We start from the raw sequence: 12,663 nt of genomic DNA, 5'->3' as shown, positions 1-12,663 counted from the left end.
TGTTGAGTGTCAAAGAGAACAGACCAAATTTCTCTGGAGTCCTGAGGAAGTAGAGACACTTGTGAGCTTACCTGGCCGTGGCATCAACTTGGTTGGACCAAGACAGGCCATTGGTGATATTCGCTCCAAGGAACTTGAAGCTCTCAACCCTTTCGACCTCATCATATTTGATGCATAAAGGTGCGTGTACACCACCCCCTTTCCTGAAGTCAATGACCAGCTCGTTCGCTTTGATGACGTTGAGGTCGTTGTCATGAGGGTAGAAAGACTGTGAGGAAGGATAGGCAGTTGAAATGGCAAAATTGCAGTCAGTTGCATGGGCTAAAGTGTGTCGACTTTAATTTGAGAAGTATTAGGAATAAGGCTGATGAAATTAGAGTACGTGGAAATATAACGTGGTGGCCATTGAAGAGACTTGGCTATCGCAAGGGCAGGAAGTGCTGCTGGATATTCCGGGGTTTAGATGTTTCGAAATGCACAGCGTCAAGGTAAAATCGGTGGGGGAGTCGCTGTGATGATCAGGGATAGTGTCACAGCTGCAGAAATCGAGGGTATCCAGGAAGAATCGACCAGCAAGTTAGTGAGGGTGGAGGCCAGAAACAGGAGGGGAGGAGCGGCCCGGGACCCGTTGGAGCAGCGTGTCTCTAGCAGGTAGGGGCTGATTATTTAAACAAGTTTTGTGCGGGATTTTCCCTTACAGGATCGGCCCGGGTGCCGTTGGAACAGCGTGTCTCCAGCAGGTAGGGGCTGAGTATTTAAAACTGAGTGTTGGTTGGTTAATTAGAGGGAGTCAGTGCCTGAGATAATCAACAGGGACAAATATAAGGAGGGGTATCTGAAGAGGAGCCGCAAGTGAGGAGCGGGCAGTGTGTGAGTGGCTCAGCGTAGAAGTGGAATTCTTGAGGCTTTGTTTCGAGAGGCTTCGGAGAGCAGAGGCTGAGGAAGATCTTGCACCCAGAGAGGTAAGTTCGGGTAAGTACATTTATTTTAAATACTTAGAAGTAGGTAGTGATGGCAGCAGTCAGGGAAGTAGTGTGCTCCGTATGCATTATGTGGGAAGTCAGGGACGGCACACTTGTCTCTGATGACTACACCTGTAAAAGGTGCATCCAGCTGCAGCTCCTGACAAACGGAGTTGGGTAGCAGGAGCTGGAGCTGGATGAACTTCGGATCATTCGAGAGGCAGAGAGATATAGACAGGAGTTTCAGTCAAGAGGAAGGTAGCAGGGTGACTGTCAGGAAAGGGAAGAGATATAGACAGAAAGAGCAGAGCACCCTGTGGCCGTTCCCTTCAACAATAAGTATACCGTTTTGGATACTGTTGGTGGGGACGACCTACCAGGGACAAGTTGTAGTGGTCACGTCTCTGGCACCGAGGTGGTACCCTCAGCTCAGAAAGGAAGGAGGGACGAAAGGAGAGCAGTAGTGATAGGCGATTCGATGTCAGGGGGACAGATGGGAGGTTCTGTGGGAGAGATCGAGAATCCCGGATGGTCTGTTGCCTCCCTGGTGCCAGGGTCCGCGATATCTCGGATCGATTTCTCGATATTCTTAGGAGGAAGGGTGAACAGCCAGATGTCCTAGTCCATGTAGGGATCAATGACGTGGATAGGAAGGAGGAGGAGGTCCTGCAGAGAGAATTTAGGGAACTAGGTGCAAAGTTGAAGGACAGGACCTCCAGGGTTGCAATGTCAGAAGGCTACCCGTGCCACGTGCCAGTGAGGCAAGAAATAGGAGAATCATGCAGCTAAATACGCGGCGAAGGAGATGGTGCAGGAGGGAGGGCTTCATGTTCCGAGACAATTGGTCCTTGTTCCAGGGTAGGTGGGACCTGATGGGACGGTTTGCACCTGAACTGGAGGGGGACTAACATACTTGCGGGCAGGTTTGCTAGTGCTGCTCCGGGGAGTTTAAACTAGATTTTCAGGGGGAGAGGAACCGGAGTATTAGAGCAGATAGTGAGGTGGAGGAAGATAATGCACATGCGGGGACTGCAGGTACAGACAGAAACAAAAGGTTTGTATGTGACAGAAATGTTCTAAGGTGCATCTATTTCAATGCAAGGAGTATTGTCGGTAAGGCAGATGAACTTAGGGCTTGGATTGGCAAGTGGGATTACGACATTATTTCTATTAGTGAGACCTGGTTGCAGGAGGTGCAGGTCTGGCAGCTTAATGTTCCAGGATTCCGTTGTTTCAGATGTGATAGAGGGGGAGGGATGAAAGGGGGAGGAGTAGCATTACTAGTCAGGGAAAATATCACAGCTGTGCGTCGGCAGGACAGCCCGGAGGGCTCGTCTACAGAGGCCATCTGCGTGGAGCTGAGGAACAGGAAAGGTGTGGCCACACTAATAGAATTATAGACCGACCAATGGTCAGAGAGAATTGGAGGAACAAATCTGTAGTGAGATTGCAGACCGATGCAAGAAACAGGAAGTTGTAATAGTAGGGGATTTTAACTTTTATCATATTGACTGGGACTCCCACACTGTGAAAGGGCTGGATGGCTTAGAATTTGTCAAATGTGTTCAGGAGAGTTTTCTAAATCAATATATGGAGGTACCATAGGGAGAGAAGATGCAATACTTTATCTCCTTTTAGGGCACCAGACAGGTTAGGTGACAGAACTATGCGTAGGTGAGCATTTTGGGTCCAGTGACCATAATGTCATTAGTTTCAAGTTAATTATGGATAAGGACAGGTCTGCTGCTCGGGTTCAGGTTCTAAATTAGAGAAAGGCCATTTTTGTGGAAATGAGAAAGGATCTAGGAAGAGTGGATTGGGATGAGTTGTTTTCTGGCAAGGATGTGTTTAGTAAGTGGAAGGCCTTCAAAGGCGAAATCTTGAGAATGCAGAGTTTGTATGGTCCTGCCAGCATTAAAGGCAAAGTTAACAAGCAGAGGGAACCTTGGTTTTAAAAAGATATTGGTGCTCTGGTTAAGAAAAAGAGAGAGGTGTACAGCAGGTATAGGCAACTAGGAAGAACTCAGGTACTTGAAGAGTATAGAAGATATAAGAAAATATTATAAAAGGAAATCAGGAAGGCAAAAAGACGACATGACGCTGCTTTGGCAGATAATGTAAAGGTAAACCCAAAGGGTTTCTCAAAGTATATGAAGAGTAAAGGGATAGTAAGGGACAAAATTGGTCCCCTAGAAGATCAGAGTGGACGTCTATATGTGGAGCCTCAGGAGATGGGGGAAATCTTAAACAGGTTTTGTTTGCATCCTGGCATTCATAAATCAAAGTATTGAGTATAGGAGTTGGGATGTTATGGTAAGGTTGTATAAGTCACTGGTGAGCCCAAATTTGAAGTACTGTGTGCAGTTCTGGTCACCTAACTATAAGAAGAATATCAGTGACATCGAAAGAGTGAAGAGGAGATTTACTAGAATGTTGCCGGGTCTTCAGGAGTTGAGTTACAGGGAATGATTGAACAGGTTAGGACTTTATTCCTTGGAGCGCAGAAGAATGAGGGGAGATTTGATAGAGGTTTACAAAATTATGAGCTGCATATACAGAGTTAATGCGAGTAGGCTCTTTCCACCTAGATTAGGAGAGATAAGTACGAGAGGACATGGCTTTAGGGTGACGGGGAAAGGTCTAGGGGGAACAATAGGGGGAACTTCTTCACTCAGAGACTGGTGGAATTATGGAACCGGCTGCCATCTGATGTAGTAAGTGCGGGCTCACTCTTAAGCTTTAAGAATAAATTGGATAGAAATATGGACGGGAGAGGAATGGAGGGTTATGGACTGGGTGCAGGAAAGTGGGACTAGCGGAATAACTTTTCGGCACAGACTAGAAGGGTCGAAGGGCCTGTTTTCTGTGCTGTATTGTTCTATGGTTCTATGATTCTATTGGGAGTATACTACAGATACACCCACCCCCACCCCAATAGAAGAAGGGTCACTGCGAGTAGATCAGGAAGCAGATTTTGGAGAGGTGCGACAAATACAGGGTTGTTGTCATGGGTGATTACAACTTCCCCAATATTGATTGGTACCGTAAGGGAATAGATGGGACGGAGTTTGTTAGCTGTGTACAGGAAAGACTCCAGACACAGTATGTGGACTGGCCGACCAGATGAGAGGCTATTCTGGTCCTGGTGCTGGGCAATGAGCCTGATCAGGTTTCAGACCTCTCAGTGGGAGAGCATCTCGGATAAAGTGAACACAACTCCTTGACCTCTACCATAGCCTTGGAGAAGGATAGGAACAGACGATATGGGGATGTATTTAATTGGGGGAGGGTGAATTATGATGCTGTAAGACGGCAAATTCGGAGCGTAAAATGGGAACAGATGGTCTTGGGGAAGTGAACTGCGGAAAAGTGGATGCTGTTTAAGGAATACTTTTATGGGTTTCTGGATAGGTTAGTCACATTGAGACAGGGTAAGGATGGTAGAGTGAAAAAAACCGTGGTTGACACGAGAGGTAGAATGTCTTGTCAAGAGGAGGAAAGAAGCTTACCTGAGGTTCAGAAAGCATGGTCAGACATGGCTCTGGACAGTTACAAGGTAGCCAGGAGTGAGCTTATGAATGGACTTAGAAGAACTCGAAGGGGGCATGAGAAGTCCTTGGAGAGTAGGATAAAGGAAAACCCCAAGGCGTTCTACACGTATGTGAAGAATAGGAGGATGACTACAGCGAGGGTAGGACCGATCAGGGAAAAGAGGGGAAACATGTTGCTCGAGTAGGAAGAGGTAGTGGAGGTCCTTAATGAATATTTTGCTTTAGTATTCACCAGTGAGAGAGCAATTGACGAATGTGAGGCTGGCGTACAACAGGCTGGTACATTAGGGAATGTCGACGTGAGGACATAGGATGTGCTGGAGCTTTTGAAAACATTAGGATATATTAGTCACTGGTGACGGACGGGATATATCCAAGATTATTACGGGAAGCGAAGGAGGTATTTCTGCGCCTTTGGCGACTATCTTGGATATTGGGTAATGTTGTTGCTTCGTTTAATAAAGGGGGTAGGGAAATCCTGGGAATGACAGATCAGTTGACTTACTTCAGTTCTTGACACATTACTGGAGAATATTCTTAGAGACAGGATTTATGGGCATTTGTAGAAGCATAGGCTGAATAGGGTTATTCAGAATGGCTTTGTAAGCGGCAGGTCGTGCCTCACCAGCCTGATTGAAATCTTTAAAGATGTGAAGAAGCACATTGATGAAGGTAGAGCAGTGGATGTAGTGCACATGGATTTTAGTAAGGCTTTTTTTCAGGTTCCACATGGAACGCTTATGCAGAGAGTCAGGAGGCATGGGATCCGGGGTAACCTGGCTGTGTGAACCATAAAACCATAGAACACTACAGCACAGAAAACAGGCCATTCGGCCCTTCTAGTCTGTTCCGAAACGTTAACCCGACAGTCCCATTTACCTTTACCCAGTCCATAACCCTTCAGACCACTCCCGTCCACGTATCTATTTTTCTTAAAACTCAAGAGTGAGCCCAAATCAGATGGCTGCTCGTTTCATACTCACACCGCTCTTTGAGTGAAGTTCCCCCTAATGTTCCCGCTAAACCTTTCCCCTTTCACCCTAAAACCATGACTTGTCGTACTTATCTCTCCTAATCTAGGTGGAAAGAGCCTATTCGAATTAACTCTGTCTATACCCCTGATAATTTTTTAAACCTCTATCAAATCTCCCCTCATTCTTCTGCACTCCAAGGAATGAAATCCTAACCTGTTCAATCATTCCCTGTAACTCAACTCCTGAAGACCCGGCAACATTCTAGTAAATCTCTTCTGCACTCTTTCAATCGTACTGATATCCTTCCTGTAGTTAGGTGACAGAACTGCACACATTACTCCAAATTTGGCCTCACCAATATCTTATACAACCCTGCCATAACATTCCAACTCCTTTACTTGATACTTTTATTTATGAATGCTAGGATGCCAAAAGTCTTCTTTTCAACCCTGTCGATATGCGACGCCACTCTCAGGGAATTATGTATCTGAACTCCCAAATCCCTTTGTTCCTCCGCACTCCTCAGTGCCCTACCATTTACTGTGTATGTCCTACCTTGATTTGTCCTTCCAAAATGCAACACCTCACACTTGTCTGCATTAAATTCCACCTGCCATTTTCTGGCCTATTCTTCCACTTGGTTCAGATCCCTCTGCAAACTTTGAAAGCCTTCCTCGCTGTCCACAACACCTCCAATCTTAGTGTCATCAGCAAACTTGCTGATCCAATTCACTACATTATCATCAAGATCATTGATATAGACAACAAAGAAAAATGGCCCCAGAACAGATCCGTGAGGCACACCACTAGTCACAGGCCTCCAGTCTGAGAAACAATCATCCACTACCTCTCTTTGTCTTCTCCCACACAGCCAATTTCGAATTCAGCTTACAACCTTTCCATGGATACCTAGTATCTGAACCTTCCGAACTAACCCACCATGTGGCATCTTGTCAAAGGCCTTACTAAAGTCCATGTAGACAACATACACAGCCCTTCCTTCATCTACTTCCTTGGTAACCTCCTAGAAAAAATCTACAAGATTCGTTAAACACGAGCTACCACACACAAAGCCATGCTGACTATCCTTAATCAGCCCTTGGTTGTCCAAATACTAGTATATCAGATCTCTCATAACACCTTCCAATAATTTACCCACTACTGATGTCAGGGTCACCGGCTTGTAATTAACTGGCTTACTTTTAGATCCTTTTTTAAACAACGGAACAACATGAGCTACCCTCCAGTCCTCAGGGACCACACCCGTGGCTAAGGACATATTAAATATATCTGCCAGGGCCCCTGCAATTTTTTCACTAGTCTCCCATAATGTCCGAGGAAAGATCTTATCTGGGCTAGGGTGTTTATCTACCTTTATTCGCTGTAGAGCAGCAAGCACCTTCTCCTCTTTAATCTCTATATGTTCCATGACTCTATTGTTTGTTTCCCTTCCTTCCATATCCACTATACCCGTTTCTTGCGTAAATACTGATGCAAAAAATATTGTGTAACATCTCCCCCATCTCCTGAGGCTCCACACATCTTCTAGGGGACCAAGTTTGTCCCTTACTATCCTTTTATTCTTCATGTAGAAACCCTTTGGATTTACCTACACATTGTTTTCCAAAGCAACCTCATGTCTTCTTTTTGCCTTCCTGATTTCCTTTTCTGTATTTTCTTACTTTTGCTATACTCTACAAGTACCTCATTTGTTCTTAGTTGCCTATACCTGCTGTACACCTCTCTCTTTTTCTTAAGCAGATCGCCAATATCCCTTGTGAAACCTAGGTTCTCTATGCTTTTAATCCAGGCAGGAACATGCAACTCTGTACTCTCAAAATTTCGCCTTTGAAGGTCTTCCACTTACTGAGCACATCCTTGCCAGAAAACAACTCATCCCAATCCACTCTTCCTAGATTCTTTCTCATTTCCACAAAATTTGCCTTTCTCTAATTTAGAACCTCAACTCAAGGAGCATACCTGTCCTTATCCATAAGTAACTTGAAACTAATAACTTTATGGTCACTGACCCAAAATGCTCCCCTACACATACTTCTGTCACCTGACCTGTCTGGTTCCCTAATAGGAGATGAAATATTGCATTATCTCTCATTGGTACCTCTATATAATGATTTAGAAAACTCTCCTGAACACATTTGACAAATTCTAAGCCAGCCAGCCCTTTCACAGTGTGGGAGTCCCAGTCAATATGTGGAAGTTAAAATCCCCTACTATCACAGCTTCCTGTTTCTTACATCTGTCTGCTATCTCACTACAGATTTGTTCCTCAAATTCTCTCTGACTATTGGGCGGTCTATAATACAACACTATTAGTGTGGCCACACCTTTCCTGTTCCTCAGCTCCATCCATATGGCCTCTGTAGATGAGCCCTCCGGGCTGTCCTGTCTCCGCACAGCTGTGATACCTTCCCTGACTAGTAATGCCGCTCCTCCCCCTTTCATCGCTCCTCCTCCATCACGTCTGAAACAACGGAACCCCGGGACATTAAGCTGCAGTCTTGCCCCTCCTGCATCCAAGTTTCACTAATAGCAATAATGTCATAATCCCACGTGTCAATCCACGCCCTATTCTGAATTCTGTGGTTTCAGAATTGACTAGCACATAGAAGACAGAGAGTGATGGTAGATGAAGTGTATTTTGCCTCGAGGACGGTGCCCAGTGATGTTCCGCAGGCATCCGTTCTGGGACCGGTGCTATTTGTGATTTTTATAAATGGTTTGGATGAGGATGTGTACAGGTGGGTAAATAACTTTGTTGATGATACAAAGGTTGGTGGAGTTGTGGGTTGTGTATGATCTTGCTGTATATTACAACAGGACATTGATAGAATGCAGAGCTGGCACGAGAAGCGGCAGATGGAGTTCAACCTGGAAAAGTGTAAAGTGAGATGCTTCGGGAGATAGAATTTGAAGGCGGAATATAAAGTTTATGGCAGGACGCTTATCAGTGTGCAGGAACAGAATGCAACTGGGGCTAATGTCGTTAAATGCCTCAAGATTGGTACGCAAGTCGATAGGGTTGTTCAGAAGGCGTATTGTGTGTTATCATCATTAGTCAGGGTATTGAGTTCAAGAGCCGTCCGTTACTGTTGCAGCTTTATAGAAATCTGGTTGCACTACCCTTGGAGAATTGTTTTCCGTTCTGGTCGTCTCATTACAGGAAGTATGTGGAAGCCATGGAGAGGATGCAGAGGAGATTCAGCTGGATGCTGCCTGGATTGAAGAGCATGGGTGATGAGTATGGGATGAGTGAGCTGGGGCTTTTCTCCTTGGAGAGAAGGAGGAGGAGTGGTGACATGATGGAGGTGTACAAGATGGTGAGAGGAACAGATCGAGTGGAGAGTCAGAGACTTTTTTTCCCAGGACTAAAGTGGCTAATAGAGGAGTGCATAATTTCAAGGCGATCAGAGGTAGGTATAAGGGGAATGTCAGAGGTAAGCTTTTCATACAGAGAGTAGTATGTGCGTGGACGCACTGCCCGCAGAGGTTGTTGATTAGGGGCATTTAAGGGACTCTTATTTAGTCACATGAATGATAGAGAAATGGAGGGCAATGTCGTAGGGAAGGTTTAGACAGATCTTATGCAGCCTAAAAGGTCGGCATAACATCGTGGGCCGAAGGGCCTGTACTGTGATATAATGTTCTATGTTCCTTCACTGAACTGGGAGCCGGGAACACCTCGGGATCTCTGACCCCATCACCACCTCACCAATATTAACAACCTCCCCAGACAGCAAGTCATCCCTATGAACCTGTCCCGCCTTGCTCTCCTCCTATCTCCATTATTCCAGTTCTGCAGTACCTACCTCAATGAGTTTCTGGCTTTAAACTCCCCACGGCTCAGACACCTGAAGTCTGACGTTTGCTCCTCGATCCCCAAGTCTCAACATTCCCAGACCCCAGTCGGAATCACAGCCCCAACAGTTGTTGGAATCCACCCCACCCCCCGCACCAAACGTCTCCGATCTGATCAAGCCCATGAATGACATCAGAACTGGTGACACATCTTGCCAATGAAAGCCAAAACCATGGTCACAAAGTTGGCCGTGATACACCAAAGGATTTTCTGCGAAGAACAAATATTAATCTGTGCATTTCGACGCCAACCACTTTGCCACATCCCTGACTTTGGTTTTCCCTCCAAACCCAGAATCCCACTCCCCAAACACAAACAACCCACTCATTTTCAGTAATTGCTGAACCATGAAGTCTGTTCAAAAGTAAAAGTCACTCCACTGATGCTTGCAGTGCAATGCTCAGGAACCAGTTCAATTGTGAAACAACAACTTCTTTCCACAGACGTCCCTGCAACAATACCAACATATCACAATTCATCAACTGTTTCCAGAAAATTTCCTCAAATGGTTACAATATCTACCTTGGGGAAAGCATTCATGTGTATCCCAATGTTTCATCTTCAGCTAAATTATACAAATGTTCTTTATTTTGCAATGAATCGTGGTAACAACTGTCTGGTTCATTTTGCATCAGTCAGAAGATTCAGCCAGATAGTTTGTGAGTCACCCGTGCAATTTCTCCACTGGAGTAGTGGTTGATATTTACAGTCTCACATTAAGAACTTCGACAACTTGATCACAGAGACACCCCACCGGGAACTCCAGCAAACCAATGGTCTTCACATCACTGAAATGGGAGCCGTGCAAACATCCCTCGCCAAAGTAACAACCTCCCCAAACAGCCCACTGAACACGTACCGACTTGGACTTCTCCTGTCTCCATTATTCCTGTTCTGCAGTACCTCCCCCAATGAGTTTCTGGCCTTCAATTCCCCACGGCTCAGACGCCTGACCACTGACCACTGCTCCTCAATCCGCAACTCTCAACATTCCCAGACTCCAGTCGGAATTACAGCCTGCACTAAATGTTGGAATCCACGCTACCTCTTTCACCACCCGTCTCCGATCTGATCAAGCTTACGAGTGACGTCAGAACCTGGTCAGCAGGTTCGAGGCACTCGAGTTTCTGGGAATTAATCTCGCTTGTGGCAGCAGTGGAGTGATGAACAGCCCATTATACCTGCACCATAAGAGACCACGCAGAAACATCTAACTTCTGTGACCACAATGCTGATGGAAATTTGAGGTGTGTCTTGGTGATTCAGTAGGATCCAAGTCTATTGATGGGATGGAGGCAGTGATTGAGACCAATAAATTCAGATCAAGGGATAAATAGAGGGAGACTTGGGAATTGGTGAGCAGTTTATCGTCTCGAACACTTGCCTTCCAAAAACCTGCTGCCCACCTGCCATTGCATTCCTTCATGGTTCCAGCCTTCATCCTGTGTTCAATGGCTGACACACATTCACAGTCAAGCAACGACTCAAGGTGGTGGATGTCCCGAATTTGCCACCCTGGTTATGGAGGTTACATCGTTGCTCAGTACATATTAACTGTTGAACTATTTTCAAATCTACGAGTGTGGGCGACTGATGGAAGAGTAGATAAGCCAGAAAAATGTTCAACCCCGAACAGTGGGGCAATCCCGATGGACCAGCTGACTAGCTCGTTTTCAGTTCCTTGTTTTGTGTAAAAATGTCATCCCCAATTTAAATTCCACCCTTTGTCCTAATTTTTACAGATGCACGACAGAAGGCATTCTATCTGGAAGTATTACGGGTTGGATGACAACTACCCTGCCAGTGACTGTAACACGCTGCAGAGAGTTTTGGACGCAGCTCAGCAGATCACTGAAAGCAGTCTCCTCTCGCTGGAGGGTCTCCACTTCTCGCTGCCTCGGCAAATCAGCCAGAATAATAAGATTCCACTCACCCCGGACATTCTCTCTCCTCCCCCTACCCATCGGCAGAAGATACAAAAACCTGAGAATACGTACAACCAGGCTCAAGGACAGCTTCTATCCCGCCATTATCAGATTCTTGAACGAACCCCTCATTCGGCAAAGATGAACTCTTGACCTCACAATCTATCTCGTACTGGCCCTTGCACCTTATGTCTGCCCGCACTGCACCTTCTCTGCAACATCACCACTTTGTTATGCTTTCTGTTATTGTACTTATGTATGGAATGATCGGTCAGGATGGCGAAGAAAACAAAATTTTTTCACTGTATCCCGTAACAAGTGACAAGAACAATTACCAATAATAAACCAATAACAAACCAATTTTCAATTAGGAAAGAGGTTAAAAAGCAGGACTATACGGGTAGTGATGTCTGGATTACTCCCAGCACCACGGGTCAGTGAGGGCAGAAACAGAAAGATGGGCCAGATCAACGTGTGGCTGAGGAGCTGTTGTTCTTCTGGGGTTGAGGGGACCTGTACAAAAGTGAACGTCGAGTTCGTTGTCTTATGCACAAGTAGATAAACGCACAGTTGCCATGAAATTACGACTTGCAACAGCAACAGAGGCACATAGAGCCACAGAGCAATACAACATGTATCCAGGCCCTTCGGCCCAACGACTCCATGCCGACCACGTTTAAACCCCAGCTATTCCCAACACTTTGCATCATGTAAGCAGCATTGACAAGAAAGAAAAACATATGTTCAACACAAATATATACAACTTTTCATAAGAGGGACCGTTTGCAACGCAACTGGAGGGGGATCAATATCATGGGAGAGAGATTTGTTGGTGCTTCTCGTGAGTGTTTATACTTCATCGGCAGAGGGGTGGGAAGATGAGAAGGAGGCAGGCCATGAGAGTTTGGCGGAAAATCCTGCAGTCAACGAGAGCACGTTTAGCATCCAGGACAGGAGCAGGGCAGAGGTAGAGGAGAGACCTCTGTATTAAACCGATGTATTTCAATTAAAGAGGCCTAACGGGCCAGGCGGACGAAATCAGCACGTGTGTTGGACTGGAGACTGGGATATCATCGCCATAACATAAACACGGCTGAAGAAGTGCCGGACTGGCAGCTCAATGGTCCAGGATACAGGTGTTACAGGCGCGACAGAGGGAGAGGTCGGACAGGAGGGGGAACAGGTGATTCTGTAGATGCTGGAAGCTGACGACACAAACGCACAAAGTGCTGGAGGAGCTCAGCAGGTCAGGCGACATCTCTGGAGGGAAATAAACAGTCGACGTTTCGGGTCGAGACCGTTCATCAGACCTGGAGGGGAAGAGGGCAGAAGGCAGGATAAGAAGGTCGGGGGAGGGGAGAAGCACAGGCTGGC

Source organism: Pristis pectinata, chromosome 18 (genome assembly GCF_009764475.1).
Source record: "Pristis pectinata isolate sPriPec2 chromosome 18, sPriPec2.1.pri, whole genome shotgun sequence".
In the NCBI taxonomy this organism is placed as follows: Eukaryota; Metazoa; Chordata; class Chondrichthyes; order Rhinopristiformes; family Pristidae; genus Pristis; species Pristis pectinata.
This window is presented reverse-complemented; position numbering follows the sequence as displayed.